Raw genomic sequence first — 21,123 nt, 5'->3', positions numbered from 1 at the left:
CCTATTTAAAGTGTTTAGAAATTGAGCTTAACACATTTTTAAATATCCTTTTATTGAAATAGAAGAAGAAAAGGGGGGGGGGGGACGGATGTGCAAAGCTCCAATGGGGGAAGTGTCTTATTCAAGCCACACAGCTCCTGAACACAAGACCGGCTGTCTTTATCAAACCGGGAGCTGAACCTGGTCTACAGTACGACAGACCTTCACAAGTCTAAGGGATACCTGAGAAGGCTCCACTGAGCACCAAAACAAAGCTCCAGAGCTGCTCCATTAAGGACACTCTCTCTTGCCCTGTAGCCAAAATGGTGCCCACTGCTCTAAACCTCTCACTCTTCAGATTGACAATACCGCTGCCCAGTGGTGAGGACGAGGGAGACAGCTGCACAAATTCTCCATCACATAGAGAGTCTCCAGACTACAAAGACCTTCTTGCACAGATTGAGAAGATGCTTCACAAAGCGCTCCAGCATGCCTCCAAACATATCACAGAGCGTCTTCTCACTAAAATAGGAAAACTGAGCCAGATAACCGAAGACCAGTAGACTAGAATGGAAGAAAATACCAACGTATTTGAAAACAATAGAAATCCATGAAAAGGAGCTTAAAGCTAAGTGCTGCTTCAGTGGTACATGATTCCACCAGGCTGGTGCATGTCTTTGCAGATTCTTCTTCCCAATGTTTCTGTGACTGCTCCAATACTGACTCCTTTCTGCTACCTAGTGTACCTGTTCAGTTTCCCAATGCTTTTGGAAGCAGGTGTACCAGCTTCTATGCACCCTTTCCCATCTAGTCCTTATGATGAACCCATCGCCCTGCTCAACTACATAGGGATCTTCAAAACAAAGTTTGCCCTTTTAATGACCATGTTCTCACAGCTGCAAAACAAGTCATAACAAAAGCCTGGCTATCACACTACATTACAATTTTGGAGGTTAAATCCTGAGTCCACTGGACCATGATCAAGGAAAAATGAGCAGCACGACTCCAAAACATAATGCCCACATTTTGCCTAATCTGGGATCCCTGGATCATGGCTTTTCTTTCGACTAACTTTGACGACCACCTTTTGGACCTATAATGGTTAGTCTTAAAGCATCTGGCTGCTTTCACCACTGATCGCCCCCTGGGCAACTCCCCCTTCCCCACCTTCCTGTTCCCCCTAAACTACACCTCTCTGTTCTCACCTTCCACCACCCACAACCAACCCCTTATTTCCTTCTCTCTCTACTTTACTTTTATTCCTTTTCAGATACATGAGCTACATATGCAGCTCGATTGGCCACTTAGTACTGAAACAAAACTTCCTCTCATGTCTCTAATTTATTATCACTATGGTTAATTTGAGTGCACTATTATATCTTTCCTGTTTTTTTAAAAACAATGTCTCAAACACTTATTTATTACTCAACATTTATGCTTTTTTTGCCATGCTGAAGTTTGTTATGTATATTTAGTTTTGACTTTTTTCTTAATAAAACTGTTTAAAAGAATAAGAGAAGAAAAAATGATGCAAGACATTTTTACAGAAAAGCAATATTACAAAACAGACAATAGCAATGGTAAAATAAACAGGTTTAACAAAGAAAGCTACTTTACAAAGTTTGCCTGGTCTTTTGATTCCTGTGCAGACTCCAATTCACTTCAGAGTAAATCTAACAGAGTTAATGGATTTCTCATAAATTACTCTTCCAGTTTTCCTAGCAGTTTTTATGCCAAACAAGAACCATCAAGCTGCAAATGCATCCAACTTTTCCGGTGCATGAAGAGGGCATTTACAGTATAGACATAACATAACCAAACAAAGGGTCTGAGTAATTTTCTGAGGGGTGTTGAATGGGTGTATTTATGATGCTCTAACGGACCTTTACCCCTTGAGAACGTCCCATTGGATGAAACACTTCGGGGTAGAGCCTGTGCTGACTTCATCACGCAAGTCAGTGGTGGTGCTCGAGATATTTTTGTGTACTGCAATATTTGTATATTTCAGATGGACATATATTTAGCTTCATTAAACAGCATACAGTTTTAGACTATTGGCTACCATTTGTTGCCGGATGTATGTGACTGGTGTGATGGAAGTGTTCTATGTAGTCCTATGATATTTCCTGAGACTCACTGTTCTTAAAGGCACCCTGTACCATAGTCCCTGCTGTGAGGTTCTTTGTGCACCAGATGACAACTGAATTCATAAGAATGAGAGCTTACTAAGACCACCTATAATCTAAGGAGTTGGTAAGAGGCTGTGTGTGGTAGTGGAAATCATCGGGGAGATACTGGACTATATTTAACAAGAACATTTTTTTTTTAATCATTGTGGAGCACTGGGATTTATATAATATTTACACAAATGATAATTTTGATGTTATGATTCTAGTATGAATATTGTATAATTATTGTTTAAATTATTTAAAAGTATAACACATTCTGTTATGCTTAAGGGACAGCATTACATTTTAAAGACATAGTGCAACAATATTTAGAATAAGAGTTTGAGTGCAGCTGTGGTCAATATTAGTTTTAGCACCAAAAGCGTTTTTATATATGTTGCCAACTTCTGCTTGTCTGACCACACATCTAAGATCCTGAATTTGCCAGCTGCTAGCTAACCGCTAGACTGAACAGTTTTCAGTTTTACATTTACTACAAGATCTTCTAACCTAAATCTCCCAAAGGTACTCATGCCAATCATGCCACATCCCATTTGGGCAAATCTGGTCCTTTGCAAGGATGTATGCTTAAGTACGCCTGTGTGAACAAGACATAACACTTCATAGTCATCCTACCACAGGGGTCACTGTGTCTGAATTTTCAAGCTGTAGATTAGCAGAGCTGTAGACTCACCACTGCAACTTTGCTCTTGCTAGAGACTTGCCATGCAAATTTGCTACACATTGGAAAAGTTTCAGCTAGAACTCGTGCTTCAAGTGCTCTGCAAGTGTACAACTTGCCAGTGAAAATGCGCAGAAAGTTAACAGACTTACAATTCAACACTGCCACACATTTGTGGCAAATTATCCTTGTTATCTGGGGTATTATTCTTCTCTTTAATATATATTATTTTTTAAAGCGCTACTCCTCCCCTTTACTAGTCATTTCCTACTGCTATTTCACTCTTTTCCATTCTCTCTCTCGATCCCCCCCCCCATACCTCTCCACTCTCCTCTCTTTCTATTGAGATTTCTTTTTTCCTTTTTCTTTTTTTTTCTTTCTTTCTTCTCTGGTATGCTATAATGCTTATCACTAGGAATCTAGTGTCAAAGGACCATGGTTGGTCCAAGGATGTCTTTGGCCATGGCCTCTGCCTCGGCTTTGCACTCAAGTAGGTTTCCTGTGGAATGGCTGCTGGTAGATGCCTCCCCGCTCCATTGTGCGATAATAGGGTTGGGGTTCGGGGGGCCACCTTCACTCCTGGGTGCAGTAAGTTCCCATGGGGGTGCCGGGGGGGGGGGCCGGACCAGCCAAAATTGAATGGGTGGGCATGGGGAGCTATGCTTATGTTAATGTTGGAGCCAGTGCTCCACTGTTTACACTTTCTTATCTACTGTTTTGAGTGTACCATTTTATTACCTTATTTCATGGTCGTAGCCTGACTGTATTTTTGCACTGTTGTAACCCCTTTTTTTTTGGAAAACTCAATAAAAAATATTGAAATATAATATATATTATTTTGCCATTGTTTCCACCACCTGTGAGCACATTTTCTAAATAAATTATTGTATTGTTTTACTTTTATTTGCCTCTCAATCTCTGTGACCCCTTATTAAATGTGTCCAGACAGCTCAAAGAAAATAGATATTCACATAGTGAAGTTCCATAAAACATCAGTATTTATTTTCACATAATAATCCACTTACAATGGTCTTTAAAAGGCTCACATATAGGAGAAAATCGGTCCTGCCGACTGATACAGGTTACTTCCGGGAACGCCGCTGGTGTGCATTCCATGGATGCCAGGAAGTGACGTAGCTGGTTGTGCCGCAACCGGAAATGCGTTGACACCCTATTTTACTAATCATGTGATTTTTTTACCTAATAATATGATAATATATGGCAACAATTATATATTTATATATGAGCAATTATAAGTCATGTAATTATTCGGTGGAAAAAAATGTCCAAGTATTCAAAATTGTCATAATTCTCTTGGCTTAATATGCTGCCATTATTTTATATATTTATATAAAGCAATTCAAATGACATTTTTAGGTTAATGTAAGGTAATGTATGTCCTGTTTTGTATAAATTAAATTAATTTCCTTGTTTAACCTGGCCTTAGTTGTAAGTAAATTTGGTACATTTTTTAAAGCTGTAAAATAAAATGGCATCAATTATTTCAATTACTTCCGTTTCTGTCATTTAAAATTAGTCTTTTTGGAAGAGTTTTTAGCATTGTTTTAATTATCCTCCACTGTTCTAAATTTTGTAGGAAAAAATGGGTACGCTAAATTACAGTCGGTACTGCAATTAATTGAAGGAATCTTAGGTAGAAGTCTAACAAAAAAAGTTGCTATTCTTTAGCCTTAGTTTCGTGAAGTCACCTAAAGACATGACATGAGCAAACTTAATATTCCACCCATTTCAACTAATCAACTAATTTTGCTTTACATCTTTGAATTTGCCAGTGTTAATGTTTTTACCTTTATGAATTAAAAAAGCACATATTCATGCCCCTAAACACTACCAGCACTGTGCACTGGGCTTATAGCTTGATATCCCAAAGAACTACATGCATGCTGGTTCATTTTGTTGTAGTAGTCTTAGGTATTTCCTTTATGAATAATATACAAAAAAGGAAGCCTGTCAACAACTATCAACCTGCCAGACACCTAGCTTTTGTGCACCAATGCACATGATGGGTGTAGGTTTTCCTTTTGGGGTGGAGGCAGTTAATGAGAAACTTACTAGTCGGGGGAAGATTTTTGCTACTCTGGCTTCACATGCATTTTCAAAACTATTCCCCACTACCCAGGAGCAAAGAGAAGTTTAAAAAATTTGCAGGCAACTGTTTAACCACTTGCCGCCCACCATATAGCAAAATGACGGCGGCAAAGTGGTTGCACTATCCTGACTGGCCATCATATGACGTCCAGCAGGATAGACCGCTCTGCGCGCTCCTGGGGGGGCACGCAAAGCGGCAATCACTGGTGCAGTTTGTCACTCTGACGCACCGCATCTCAGATCCCGCATCTCCAATCACAGCTGGTCACATAGTAGTAGGAAGTGCCTTTGATCGGCTTTTCTCAGCTCACGCCTGACAGGAGCGAGTAGAGGAGAGCCGATCGGCGGCTCTCCTGACAGGGGGGGGGGGGGTCTGTGCTTGTAATCAGAGCATTGATAACCAGTGCAGACCCTTGGGAGATGCCAATAGAGCCAACAGGGATTGCCCACCCATGGCCACCAGGTATGCCTACCCATGGCCACCAGGGATGCCCACCCATGCCACCAGGGATGCCAATCAGTGATCAGGGAGCCTGCAAGTGCCCTCCTCATCAGTACTGCCCCCCCCATCATTGCTGCATATTAGTGCCCCATCATCAGTGCCACCCCATCAGTGCCTCTTCATCAGTGCCTGTCAGTGCAGCCTCATCAGTGCTCATCAGTGCAGGAAAAACATATTTATTTGCAAAATTTTATAACATAAACAAAAAAAAAAAACTTTTTTACTTGTTTAGCAAAAAAAAAAAAAAAAACCTTGCAGTGATCAAACGCCACCAAAAGGAAGCTCTATTTGTGGGGAAAAAATGACATATATTTGGTTTAGGTACAGTGTTGCATGACCGCGCAATTGTCATTCAAAATGCAACAGCACTAAAAGCTGAAAATTGGCCTGGGCATGAAGGGGGTGAAAGTGCCCTGTATTGAAGCGGTTAATACATAATTGTAAATAGAATACTACCCCTTCGTCAATCATCTGCTTATTACATACATGATGGTTAAAAAAATGGAACTACATGGGTCTTTCATTTTCCTTGTCCCTCACTATATTAGTGAGGGAAATTTAGATGGAATGAAGTTCCCTGAAATGTTCCATGAAAACTGTAGACAGTATATAACATAGCATGGTACACAGTGAAAACACATATTTTCAAGATTACATATATTACATTACAAGTTATAATGGGCGAAGTGTGTTTTTTTTGACCCATGAGCTCCATACTTCGGAGAATTCTGTATGTTTGAGGGTGTTCATAGCCAAAAGACATTCAAAGATATAGCTATAATTGACCATGGTCACTACCTCTGAGATATTAGTATGATTAAGAGTAAGATTCGTCCTCCAGTGTTTAAGGATGGCCAGTCTGGCTGCAACAGTGATGTAGGTGACTACGGGTCAGTGTGGGTGGGGGGGGAGTGGATAACAGTCAATGCCATTATTAAGCAGGACCAAGGCTGGCTATGATTTGTTTATTATACCTGTGCATGTGACTAACAGTTGGAACACTCAAGACTAAAAGCTGGTAAGACTGGGGCAGCTCCAAAGAACATGCATGAGGTTTCCTACTTGCCCACAGTCTCACCAGCATAGGGGGGAGATTGAGGGAGAGAATTTGGCTAGCCTATATGGCGTGTAGTATCATCTGTTGGTGATTTTGATAGTCACTTCATGATAACTAGTGCAATGGGATGCCCTAGCTATTGAACTGAAGGCTGCACGCCACTATATTTGAGAAAAGGAAGTGTCAAGATCTGATTCCCCTTTTTATAATTGTGTTGGTTTTGCAGAAGATTTGTTCATATTGTAGGGTATAGTAGAAGAGGGAGGGGTAGAGAAATTGTGGGCAGAGGATGTTTGGATATGAAGTGCAGAAGTCTCATGCAGGTAAATCTGTGTTGTGTGGGAATGTGGTGTTTCTGAACCAGCACATTTAGGGAGTAGGTCATTCTCCCTGTAAAGAGGTCATTTGCATTTTTAATGCCATATTTCTGCATTTTAGGGACACATTTAACCCTTTGATCGCCCCTGGTGTTAACCCCTTCCATGCCAGTGTCATTAGTACAGTAACAGTGCATATTTGTAGCACTTATTACTGTAGTAATGTCACTTGTCCCCCAAAAGTGTCAAAAATGTCAGTTAGTTGTCCGATCTGCCTGCTGTAATCTTGCAGTTCCACAAAAAATCGCTGATCGCCGCCATTACTAGTAAAAAAATAAATAAATATATATTACATAAATCTTTCCCTAGTTTGTAGACGCGATAACTTTTGCACAAACCAATCACTATACACTTAAAGAGGTTGTAAACCCCAGAACATTTTTTTTTCTTTTTGCAACCTGCAAGAGAAACACATAATGAGCTAGTATGCATCGCATACTAGCTCATTATGAAATACTTACCTTAGAACGAGCCCCCGCCGTGCCGTCCGCTTACCTGTATGACGGGCGACATGTCCAGTCGTTCGTCTTCTGGGATCGTGGCATCCGGCCATCTGATTGGCTGGAGCCGCAGTGATGTCACTCCTGCGTACGTGCGCGGGAGCTGACGGTCACGGCACGGAGCTCTGAAGGAACGGCACGAGCGGCCGTTCCTTCAGAGCGCATGCGCCAGTGACGTCACTGGCTGCATGTAAGGTAAATATCTCCTAAACGGTACATGTTTAGGAGATATTTACAGTACCTATAGGTAAGCCTTATCATAGGCTTACCTATAGGTACAAGTTACAGAGGAGGGTTTACTTCCTCTTTAATGGGCTTTTTTATTTGACCAAAAATATGTAGCAGAATACAAATTGGCCTAAAATTATGAAAAAATTAGATTTTTACATTTTTTTTTTTTTTTTTATTGGGAATGTTATATAGCAGAAAGTAAAGAATATATATATATATATATATTTTTTTTTTCAGAAATGTTGCTCTTTTTTTGTTTAATAAAAATCACACAGGTGATCAAATACCACCAAAAGAAAGCTCTATTTGTGGGAAAAAAGGACATCAATTTTATTAGGGTACAATGTCGAACGACCATGCAATTGTCAGTGAAAGTAACGCAGTGTCGTATCACAAAAAATGGCCTAGTCACTAAGGGGGGTAAATCCTTCCAGTCCAGAAGTGGTTAATTAGGCACCCCCTTTTTGCATCTGGCTCTTTGTCAGATTCAGGATTAGTTAAAAGTTAAATAATGTCGTACACAAAAAGATTTATCTTGTGGAAAAAGTCTCGGAAATTGAAGCCAGTGATGCCCAGGTGAGATAGGATTGCCTCTGCTAGGGGTTCAATTATTAGGTTAAATATTGATGGGGACAATGGGCATCCCTGTCTAGTCCCATTTGAAATGGTTAAGGGTTTTCATAGTAGGCCAGATGCATTCACCTATGCTGATGGCATAGAATACAAGGCCATAATGGCAGATAGTATGGGACCTTTGAACCCAAATTTTTCTAGTGTCGTTGACATGTAGAGCCAATGCACTCTATCGAATGCCTTCTTTGTCCACCAATAGCAGCATAAAAGGCTTACAAGTTTTTTTCTGCAGAATGTATAATGTCAATAATTTGTCGTGTTGCATCTGAGGTCTGTCTCACACTGACGACTCCCATTTGATCTTTCTTGATTAGTGTGGGTATAGCATGCATCAAGCGCTTTGCTAGGAGTTTTACGTAAATCTTCATGTCTGTGTTCAAAAGCGAGATTGGACGAAAGTTAGCAGGTGTAGTGGGATCTTTACTCGGTTTGGGTAAGGTGACCACTTCTGCTCTCTTGCTTTGGTGAACACTGGATTTAGGTACGGGGTCAAGATGTGGGCAAATAGTTTGTAGTACTCATTTGGTAGACCATCAGGTCCTGGGGGTTTACCAGTTGGTAAGGTTTGGATGGATATGGAAATTTCCAAGTCAGAGAAGGGGGCATTGAGCATTTGAAGTTGTTCATCAGTGAGGGAGGGGAGGTGTAGTTTGGTGAGGAAGCCCTAAATGTCAGACAAGGAGGGTTGGAGAGTATGGGGATCTTCGCGGAGATTGTAGAATGCGCTATAATAATTGGCAAACTCATCTGCAATATCTTGGGGGCTAGTTATGTTACAGTTTAAAGTGGGATGTGATAAGTGGGAGATTCTGGCTTTTGCTTGAGCCCCTTTTAATCTGTTAGGTATTTCCCGGCTTTGTTGGCATTGGCATAATAGGTACGTTTAAGGGATCTAAGATGCTGGTCATACCTTTCCGTGAGGAGAGTCCTAAGTTCCTCCCTGAGTTTAGTGAGAAAGGATGAGACCGAAAACTTAGGGTACATTTTGTTTTTAGACTCAAGGGAATGGATTTCTGAGAGCAGGTTAGACAATTTTGAGTTGCATTTTTACATTTTTACATAGTTAGGCTGAAAAAAGACACAAGTTCATCTGGCTCAACCAATAAAAAACAAAAAACAGTAAAGAAAACACAACCATACAATGGCATATACACATTCCTATACCCTCAGTTGATCCAGAGGAAGGCGATAAACCCCAGCAAAGCATGATCCACTTTGTTACAGTAGGGGGAAAAATTCCTTCCTGATCCCACGAGAGGCAATCAGATATTCCCTGGATCAATTTCACCTATAAATATTAGTACCCAGTTGTATTATGTACACCTAGGAAAGAATCCAGGCCTTTTTTAAAGCAATCTACTGAGCTAGCTAGAACTACCTCTGGAGGGAGTCTATTCCACATTTTCACAGGTCTTACTGTAAAGAAACCTTTCCGTATTTCATCAGCAGTTGACTATACCTGACTGAGTTTGAACTTCTTTCGTAAGAACCTCAGCTGATGTCAGTTTGGTGCATAAATCGAGACAATGGTATAGGGTTTGGAATTGATGTCTTCAGTAAGGACAATGTATCTGCCATCATTGTCTAGGAGCAGACTCTTGAAATGGAAAGCAACAGATTTACCGATAGCTAGCAGAACTTTTTTCTGAAGCACGGGACAGGAAGATCTGCAGATAATCTCTGTGTATGCATTTAGGAGGGGCATCTTTTTGAAAGTGTGTTTCTTGGGCACAGAGAATGTCCACTTTGGCTTTGGATGCTTCTTTTTAGAGAGAGAACTTTGAGTACACACTCAAGCTTTGAATACACACTTATAACACACACACACTCTCTAGCAATGGTGTTGTACCCCTCTCACAATATATGTTCTTAAGTAGCCAGTTTAGGTTCTTTAATATAAATCTTTTTTTTTCTAAATGTTATCAACACTTCAAGATCACACAGCAAATAATTTAATCAAATACGAAGATTAGCCACAAACTCATGCAGCGATGGAGAGACCTGTACATAATTTTTACAGCTGTGTCTTAACTGAATCCAAAGCACTTAAAATAAATGAATCTTTTGTAGGAAGTAGAATTATGGCCTCTGTGGCTTCTTCGAGAGATTAATAGGCATAATTACTTTCAGAAATCACAATTTGTGCTGTACAAAAATCCACTTGAAACAAATCACTGTTAGCTAGTTCTTTCATAAGTAATAACTATTCATACATATAGGAAGAATTATGACTGTAAAGACATATTTAAAGAACTCTAAACAAATTAAAAAGCTGGTATAGTCCCCCTGTACCAGACATTATTGTTATTCTGCTACTTAGATTTATCTCAGGCTGCAACCAGCTAAGCTATTCAAAAATGTTCAAAAAATTGGATAGTGCCCCAGACCTCAGTATGTGTTATGAATATTAATGTTACAGGCAGATCTCTTTAGGGATAGCCAGAGAAATTAGTACTGCACATTATTATCGGGGACCTGTAGTGAGAGAAATATGGAGATTGCCATAATGCCCAACCTTCTGAAAATGTAGTTGCCTGGCTGTCTTGGGCTTCAGTTATTGAATCTCCTACCCATAACAAATGCAAAGCTATGAACCTTAAAGTGTTACAAAACCCACAACAGTAAAATAGGTCTGTACATGCTTGTCATACTCAATATGGAACCTAAAGGGTTAATCCTCTGCATTGTGTAAAAAGGCTGTTTGATCCTGTCTTTTCTGATCCTCCCCTTCTTTTACTGTCCCCAATTCATATTCTGATAGTACAGAGCCCTAGGAGGCACTTTTGTACATGTCGAGTTTGGTGTGTGTATTGCTAGAGAGTTTTTTTTGGGATGGTGCATGGGACTGAAAGCACATCTAAACTCCATTAAAAAATACAATTTAGATTACCATTCCTTAGATGTGATGGCCACATTCATTTTTGGGCTAAATACGTGTTCAGTAAGTGCAGGAAATGCACATTAATCTTGCCAGAAAAGCAGTGTCCTTGTTACCTAATGTGATCTTAAAAGAGAGGGCAAAGAGCCTTATCTTCATTCTGTAGACTTCTAGTCCCATCAATCTACCATGCAATTGAGAGAAACAAAGGCAGACATGCTTTTAGTCCAGCCAGTGTGACAACCATGGCCATCCCCACAGATACAGTTGAGAATAAAGCTTCCTTGGACCCAATTAGAGTTTTTAGCAGGATAAAATAGGTGTGGATGCAGATTAAAAGCAAGCCAGTAAAGAGGCCAAGCATAGCAAGCATAGGTAGAAAAGTATAAAAGTCATTTAAAGCAGTTTATAAGTGACTTTATGAATCCTTATTAAATTAATATACTCAGCTGCCTTATAAAGGTGATGTTTGGGCTTCTGGTGTGTTGCTGTGCCTTTACAGAGGAAAGGGCTGCCTCCAGGTAAACCTGCCCTCTGTCTGTGCATTATATATATATTGTAGTTGTAGGAAATGTATGCAGTTGAAACAATTATTTATTTCTCTATCTATTTGTTTCTGGCTAGCTTGAAATTTGCCCTGCCCATGTGCACTTTTCCCCGTTTGCTAGTTTCAGACAGATTGGTAAAGCTGCATTCTTTGTTTTTTGGATTTGGGGCGGACACACACTACAAGTCTTCAGCTGCCCTGTATAGGTGATGCTTGGGCTTCTGGTGTGTTGCTGTACTTTTAAGGAAGAAAGGGCTACATTTAGCCTGCGTTTGGCTACATTTGGCCTGCTCTCTGTTGTGTGTTGCTAAATATGTATGATAGTTGGAAGACTCAGATGAGTTCAGAGTTAGGGACCACATTTATCAGAGGTGCCTTGATGTAACAATGTGGCCTCCACATATATTTGCAAATGTATGCAACTAAAACCTATTTCTTTAACTTGAATAGTCGAAGCAGGTTGGATTCTTTTTATTGGGTGCCTTAATATATGTTTGTACTGTTTGCACATCTCCCAGTTTTCTAGTTTTAGACAGATCAGAGTGACAGCCGTATTTACTATATATATCTGTATATCTATATATCTATAGATATATATATATATATATATATATATATATATATATATGTCTCCCTGCGACATCCCACGCCACAGACCGTTCTGCAGGCAGCCGTGTATGCTCTTGAGCTTGTTTTGCATTTGTTTGTCCTGATTGATGTAAGTAGCCTTTTTTTCTTAATAAAAGTATTGAAGGTAATGCGCTATCAGTCCCTTTTCTTCACATTGGGTACCTGCTCTGTGGAACCTGCTCCTTACATTGCTGGAATCTCACCATTGCAAAGCGGACCAGCTTCCAGGCTTCCTCGTGGAATTCCCTGTTTTATAGCAGTCCATGCTCAAGTCTCCCTGATTTCTGGTAAGCACCCATCTTTACCATTAAGTGTCATCATACCAACGACAAAGAAAGTCCATTACTTGGAAGTTTTCCATAAAGGTTTTCTGCGGTAAGGGGCCACCTTGACAAATATCAAGGATCCTATTTGGGAACACGATCACCTTTATAGAGTGGCACGCTTATTTGACACAGAACACCTTTTTTACACTCCACATCTTTCGAGAGACTTGTGTCTTTTTCCCAGTTTTTGTTCAATTGATCAACACGAACTAAATCACAAGATATCACATGTTTTGCACTTATTTTGATACGTGTTCATTAACAAATGTTATGTTGATATATTAGGTTAGCGCACTATTCATTTTGTCTATTCTCATATATATATCTATATATATATCCATCGATAGATAGATAGATAGATAGATAGATAGATAGATAGATAGATAGATAGATAGATAGATAGATAGATAGATAGATAGATAGATAGATAGATAGATAGATAGATAGATAGATAGATAGATAGATAGATAGATAGATAGATAGATATATGTTGGGTTTGCATTGCAGAGCCTCCTATAAATTAAACCTGGGCATATTCACTCATACCTAGCTGCAATATATTAAATTTTTTACTTTGGATATTTTTACACTTTAAGTGGCATTACTTTGTGTGTTGTTTTTGAAAATAAAAGTTCAGTGATAATATACCCTTTACTATACTCCACTGATTAAAGTCCCATTCCTTTTTTTTTTGGTTTACCCTTAACCACTTGCCTACAGTGCACTTTCACCCCCTTCCTGCCCAGACCGATTTTCAGCTTTCAGCGCTCTCACACTTTGACTGAGAATTACTCAGTCATGCAACACTGTACCCATACAAAAATTGTGTCCTTTTTTTCACACGAATAGAGCTTTCTTTTGATGGTATTTGATCAATACTGGGTTTTTTATTTTTTGTGCTATAAAAAAAAAAGTCTGAAAATATCGTGAAAAAACGCATTTTTCTTTGTTTCTGTCATAGAATTTTGCAAATTAGTCATTTTTCTTCACAAATTTTGGCATAATTTATACTGCTACTTATCTTTGGTAAAAATAACCTAAGTAAGTGTATATTATTTGGTCTTTGTGAAAGTTATAGAGTCCACAAGCTATGGTGCGAATCATTGAAAATTTATCACACTTGATCACACCTGATGTACTGAAGGCCTATCTCATTTCTTGAGACACTAAAAAGTCAGGAAAGTAAAAATACCCCCCAAATGACCCCTTTTTGGAAAGTAGACATTCCAATGTATTTAATAAGGGGCATGGTGAGTTTTTTGAAGTTGTAATTTTTTCCCACAATGCTTTGCAAAATGAAGATTTTTTTTTTTTTTTACAAATTGCCATATTAACAGGTTATTTCTCTCACACAGCACATGTATACTTGCAACTACACCCCAAAACACATTCTACTACTCCTCCTGAGTATGGCGATACCACATGTGTGAGACTTTTTCACAGCCTGGCCACATACAGAGGCCTAACATTCAAGTAGCCCAGTCCGGCATTCTAGGAGCACAAATTACACATATAATTTCCTGACAACCTATCGCACTTTTGAAGGCCCTGGAGCACCAGGACAATAGAAAACCCCCATAAAATGACCCCATTTTGGAAAGCAAACAGCCCAACGTATAATTTTTGAGGCATAATGAGTCTTTTGAATATGTCATTTTTTTCCACAAGTTTTTGGAAAATGTGGAAAGAAAATGAAAACACATTTTTTTTTACACAAAGCTGTCCATTTATGCAATATTTCTAACACATAGCATGTACATAGCAAAAATTGCACCCCAAAATACATTCTGCTATTCCTCCTGAGTATGGCGATACCACATGTGTAACACTTTTTCACAGCCTGGCCACATACATAGGCCTAACATCCAAGTAGCGCTTTACACAAAGTTGTCCATTTATCCACTTTAAGACTGGGCCTATTTTTGACACTTGGTGTTTACAAGCTAAAATAATTTTTTTTGCTAGAAAATTACTTGGAACCCTCAAATATTCCAGATGCGATTTTTTTGAAAAAAATTCACTTTTTTGAACTAAAAAATAAGAAAACAGTAAATTTAGCACAATTTTTTTCCATAATGTGAAAGATAATGTTACGCCGAGTAATTAGATACCCAACATGTCATGCTTCAAAATTGCGCATGCTCACAGAATGGCGCCAAACATTGGTACTTAAAAATCCCCATAGGCAACATTTTAAACATTTCTGCAGGTTACTAGCTTAGAGTTACAGAGGAGGTCTAGGGCTCAAATTATTGCTCTCGCTCTAACGATCGCGGAGATACCTCATATGTATGGTTTGAACACCGTTTACATATGTGGGCGGGACTTGCGTATGCGTTTGCTTCTGCGCGCGAGCTAACGGGGACAGGGCGCTTTAATTTTTTTTTTCCTATTTATTTTATTTATTATTTTTTTATTTTTACACAGTTTAAAAAAAAAATGTTTTGATCATTTTTATTCCTATTACAAGGAATGTAAACATCCCTTGTAATAGAAATAGGCATGACAGGTCCTCTTTATTGTGAGATCTGGGGTCAAAAAGACCTCACACCTCACAACTACACTAAAAAAGAAAAGAAAAAAAAATTGTTGAAAGAGGAAAAAAAAAAAAGCGGCCCTTTAAACCGGTTGCTAGGCAACGTCTTTTGACGTAGCTCCGGTCCTCCAAGACCATAGAGTTGAGTGAGGGCCATCTTGCCCTCACTCGACTTCCTGTCTCTGAGGATCCGGGACCGGATAGTTTTCCCCGCTGCCGGCGGGTCCGGTAATCTGGGAAAACGTCTGGAACGCGGCAGGAGGGGGGGGCACCTATTCCCCTGCACCGTAAGGGTAATTCCGTGGCGAATCTGCCACTGGGACCACCCTTATCTGAAAGCCGACCGCCCGCCGTTTCAAAAAATACCGGGGTTATGGGGGCTATCTGCTGCCATAACCCCAGTATTTCGCTTTTAATGGCCGACGCATATAGTCGTTAGGCGGTCAGTAAGTGATTGCATGTATATGGCAAACAGGTGACGATGACTGATGGGGTGACAGGTGACGATGACTGATGGGGTGACAGGTGACAATGACTGATGTGGTGACAGGTGACGATGACTGATGGGGTGACAGGTGACGATGACTGATGAGGTGACAGGTGACAATGATTGATGAGGTGACAAGTGACGATGATTGATGGGGTGACAGATGACAATCACTGACGGGGTGACATGTGACGATGATTGATGAGGTGACAAGTGACGATCACTGATGGGGTGTCAAGTGACGATGATTGGTAGGGTGACAGATGACGATGACTGATGGGGTGACAGATGAAGATGACTGATGGGGTGACAGGTGACGATGACTGATGGGGTGACAGGTGACGGTGATTGATGGGGTGACAGGTGACGGGCGATGGTCACTGATGGGTGACAGGTGACGGGCGATGGTGCACGGCGGTACTGATGGCAGTCTCTGGTGACTGGTGAACTTTAGGCTACGTTCACATGTGAGCGTAGCGATCGCGGGCAGAATCACTGCGATTCTGCCCGTGATCCAGAAATCATTGCAAATCGCAGGACGCCTGTGCGTTGCCCGTGATTTGCAATAGCACCCCAAACGCTGTGCGATGTTGCTGCGATTTCCGCCTGCCGAATCGCGGTAACATCACGCAAACAACGCATGACGCCCCAAAGAAGCTCTTGTACCTTTTTTGGGCGTCATGCGTTGTTTGCACGATGTTACCGCGATTCGGCAGGCGGAAATGGCGGCAACATTGCACAGCGTTTGGGGTGCTATTGCAAATCACGGGCAACGCACAGGCGTCCCGCAATTTGCAATGATTTCCGGATCGCGGGCTGAATCGCGGTGATTCTGCCCGCGATCGCTGCGCTCACATGTGAACGTTATGGGTGTCAATTTCTGGGCACTGATGAGGTGGCTGTTGGGTGACAGGTGGCATTGGGGGGGGGGGGGGGGGCTGAGGACTGTGTGGGGACCTTTATTAGTGTGATTTCAGTGTGATTTTACTTTTGCAGGTACACAGAGCAGTAACTCACTATTTCTAGTTCTTCTCCCCTCATACTGGAAACTGTATGAGGAGATAAGAGCTAGTAACACTGAGTTACTGCTCTTTGTTTACATTTTCTGATTGGCTGTGAATGGATTCACAGCCGATCACATAGTAAACAGTCACTATCAGTGACTGTTTACTATTGCCGGTGACAGCTGTGTTCCTATGGAACACAGTGCCACCGACATAACCGCGCTGCGCGCTCCCGATCGCGCATGCGCGGTCATCTCCCGGCCGCCTCCATTGTGATCGGCTGTGTCATTGGAACACAGCCGATCACGTGGGAAACAGCCACGCCCAGTGGCTGTTTCCCCCCTGCCGGTGACCGGCTGTGTCCCGGGGACACGCCGACACCGGCAGTGCACGGCGGCGCGCCCGCGATCGCGCGCCTGCCGTGCATTTCCTGGGTCACGTCATATGACGTCCGCCCAGGATAATAGCCGCACCGTCCCGCCGTCATATGACGGCGGCCGGGGGGTAAGTGGTTAAGTAAAGGCTACCTGGCTTTATCCCACAACCATTGTTTAATTTTGGGCACAAACTGTAAAAAAGGGTCTACTGGATGTGATTTTAGAAGCTTTAAAAAGTAACAAGATCACCTTTAGGCCCCTTTCACACTTGTGCAACTTGTCATGCAACTTTGGATATCAGAGTTGTACGACATGTCTATCCCTATGTTTTCCAATGATACTCATTCATATATGAATTCAGAGTAGTTCATGCACTACTTTGGTCTGACTTTCATGAAACTTGAGGGCCATAGACTTTAATGTTAACCCTCAGAAGTTGCATGAAAGTTATACCCGAATGCTATACAATGCAACTTGTATGCAACACTTGTCCATTAAAACTAGTCAAAAGTTGCATCAAAGTTGCACCAAAGTTGAACAAAAGTTGCACCAAAAGATGCACTTCAAAGTCGGTGCAACTTTGGAGTCATACAAGTGTGAAAGTGGCCTTAAGGTTCTCTCTGAGAAGGACATCAATGTGGAGGGTGTAGCGTGTTATTTCCCTTTTTTGTGGCTGAGCTATTGTTACAAACATTTTCCCCAGAGCTAAGGGTACCCACATGTTTCATAAACAAACACAATTTATTATCCATTTTTACAGATCCTAGAGGGTAAATTATATTCTACCACAAAAGATTTTATAAACTTAAAACATTTACTACATACATTTGTGGCTCTCTCTGAAGATAATACTTTTGTGTGAGATGTAGTGGGTACTTTATTTTCTGGTCACGAATTGCATTATCGAGAAGTACTAAAGAACAGAAAAGCGCTCTTTGTTGAAATGTGGAGGTTGCCTCTTGTCCCTGGAAAAAAGTACTTAAATTGCATTTGAGGTGACATTTCCCTTGATAGAAAGCAGCCTGTGCACCTTTCACATACAAAAGAAAATTTTACCTTTTACTGTATATACAGTTAGAAGAGATTGATCTGCTAGACAATTTAAAAAAAAAGAGGTTATCTCTAAAGGTGATGTCAGCGTGGGAAATGTAATTTGCATTTCCTGTTCTAGTGATGAATTGTATTACTGATGAGGTACAAAGCCTAAAGTAATTGTAAAGACAAAAGGTGCATTCTATGCATTAAAATAAAAAACCTGTGTGCAGCAGCCCCCCTTAGCCCCCCAATACTTACCCGAGCTCCCTCTCAAACCAGTGATGTCCATGAATATCTCGGCAGTCCGGGACTCTCTCCCGTGATTGGCTGAGAAACAGCAGCGGCGCCATTGGCTCCCACTGCTGTAAATCAAAGTCAGTTAGCCAATGAGAAGAGAGAGTAGGGGGGCCAAACCGCGGCTCCGTGTCTGAATGGACAGGATCAAGGGGCCAGGAGTGTCGGCGAGGGACCCGAGAAGAGTAGGATCTGGGCTGCCCTGTGCAAAACCACTGCACAAAGCAGGTAAGAATAACATGTTTGTTATTTTAATAAAAAAAAAAAAAAAAAGAGATTTTACAATCACTTTAACCCTGTTGCCAGGTGAATTACTGCAACGCTTTGGTGATCTTCAAATTCAAAACGTATAGACTTCCCGACAAACTGTGCTCCCTTTCTTTATTGAATATTCACTACTTATTAAACATCTGGATAGATCATTTAGCCTTTACCTTTATAACACCACTTATTTTTTTGGAAGCACGAGTCTTACAGTTAAACTATTACCTTTGAAGGTGCATAGTGGCAAATGGGACATCGCTCTCTACAATGCGCAAAGCTGCAATAATGACCTGCTTAATTCTTACTTAACTCTGTCCTTCCCATACCATGTGACTAGGCCATAGATTTCCATAACAAGAGTCTTCTCCTGATTGCTATGATAAATAGACTGCTATTGAGGGAGCCTGAACACCGCCCCCCTCACTACCGGAGAACCAGTCACCATATCAGGTACCACGACTAACAACTGGTTGCTTGTAACCTGTTCCTTCACTTGGTTACCCATAGCAGCTACACTGCTTTTCCTTATTTTGAAGAGTCAACCTTCTGCAGTAGTGTTACTTCATAACCCTTGTGTGCTTTACCTACCCAGGTTCTATGGATTACACCAGAACCAACATGCACCATTTTAAATAACTTCAGACCAGGCTCATACCGGTTAAGATAACTTTTATTGTTGAAATGCAGCATGATAATACAGAACGAGGAACGTCTTTCTCTAATCCTAACTATCATGATGTAGTGGCCCAGGCACATTTCCATTAGGTAAGAGTCCATATAGGCATTGTCCATGACTTAGATGCTGTCCATGTCTCCCAGTATCTTCATGTCTTCTCCCTGGCTCCTAGGTCGGTAACAGAACTTCACGGCACCCCTCGGCACAACCGTGATCTCAGTGGTCCTCCTCTTTATATAACAGGTGGGCCTCCAAAAATCAAAAAGCCTGGGAACTAAGCTGAACATTCTTTCTATTCAGACACTGCCCAAATCAGCAAAAGCAATGACTTCCCTAATCAATTTTGGTCCATTCTGCCCTGTGCTTAAACATTCTGCTTCTTTTTCACATTTATAGTCTTGTCTGGAGCAAGTATTTGTGCTTACTTCAATACAGTCAGAACTGAAGTTGGGATGTATGTGTACCTTATTTTTTTTTATCAGGATACTACTTAACTCTTAAATCACTTTTGGATTTGCAATGGATTATTTTGTTAGTGTTAATAATACACTACACATTTTTTTTTTTTTACTGGTTAAATTCTTATACTTTGAGATCAGTCCTATTTTGGAATGTGCTGTGTATGCAGCTTTATCATTTACTGTACAGTTTGGGACTAATATTTTATGTTCAGATGAACATAATGGATGGCTCCTCCCCTTCCTACTGGGTGACTATTTCTGTTTACATTATTATCCCCTCTACACAGATGACTTATCTTTGAATCTGTTCCTTATGGTATATGTTTTTTTTTTCTTTTTTTATCTCATTCCCATCATTATTACCTGCATCTTTCATAATCTACAAAGGTTCAATTCCCCAAACGCCAAGAGGCATTTCTTCAATATAAAAAAGCTTAAAAATATATATATATATTTTTTTCCAAGAAACTAATTTTGCTCATGATAGCCACCCTAAATATTTCCAAAAATATTTGAGTTAGGTTTTCTACATGCTTTATTCCTCCAAATGAAGAGAAGTAGACCTTTTCCATCACAATTCCCTAGCACTTGATGTAAAACATATATAAAGATGTAGATACTTTCTTTTTGATCATCAAAGGGCTAATTTCTGGCCGGGAAGTCACTGTTGCCAATGTTTACGCACTTGTGAAACCAATGAACCCCAACGGTATTTTGTTATTTTTTTTTAAAAGCCTTGAAAGATATTACTCTCCTCATGTACGTTGGTGGAGACTTCAATCTGGTTGCTTATCCCTATCTCACTAGGACTTACCTCTCAGCATCATTGAAAAGTCTTTGAGAAGTCCCTCACTAAACATCTTTACTCAACTCAGCTCACCGGCTCCTGGAGAACCCATAATGTAGGCGCTAGGGAATACACATTCTTTTCTTATACCCATAAATTACACTAGATTAGATGACATTTTCTGTACTCCAGTGATTATGGCTAACTATAGCTCTGCCAATATCCATCCATGCCTTTGGTCAGACTACCGTCAGACCTCCTTAACAATGACATTTATTGGTCTTTCAGGTACCCTGTACACTTTTCATCTTAATCACTCTCTGTTATCTGATCTGCGATAAAGGAGTATTTTACTTTGAATTCCACTCCTGAGGTTCATATTATCTCTATATGGGTCACAGAAAAAGCAGTGCTTCAATGTCCTTTGGTGAGTTTTGCTGCCTCCCTTTACAAAGAAAGATGGCATCAAATATGTACTCTTACTAAAGAACTTGAGCAGTTGTATAGGTCTCGTGCCATTGTATTGTATTGTCCCCTGGCCCAGTCAATCTTACAAAGAAATTTGAGTTAGATATTTGTGAGC

General features: G+C 40.5%; 1 protein-coding gene across 3 annotated transcripts in view; it reads right to left on the bottom strand.

The window, feature by feature from the left end:
- Positions 1-21,123, bottom strand: part of DRD2 (dopamine receptor D2) — a 577,257-nt gene that overhangs the window by 156,019 nt on the left and 400,115 nt on the right. The window lies entirely within an intron of this gene.

This window comes from Pelophylax lessonae (assembly GCF_965119305.1).
Source record: "Pelophylax lessonae genome assembly, chromosome: 12".
Taxonomy (NCBI): Eukaryota; Metazoa; Chordata; class Amphibia; order Anura; family Ranidae; genus Pelophylax; species Pelophylax lessonae.
Note: the sequence above shows the minus strand (reverse complement) of the source record. Positions and strands in the feature narration are given on the sequence as shown.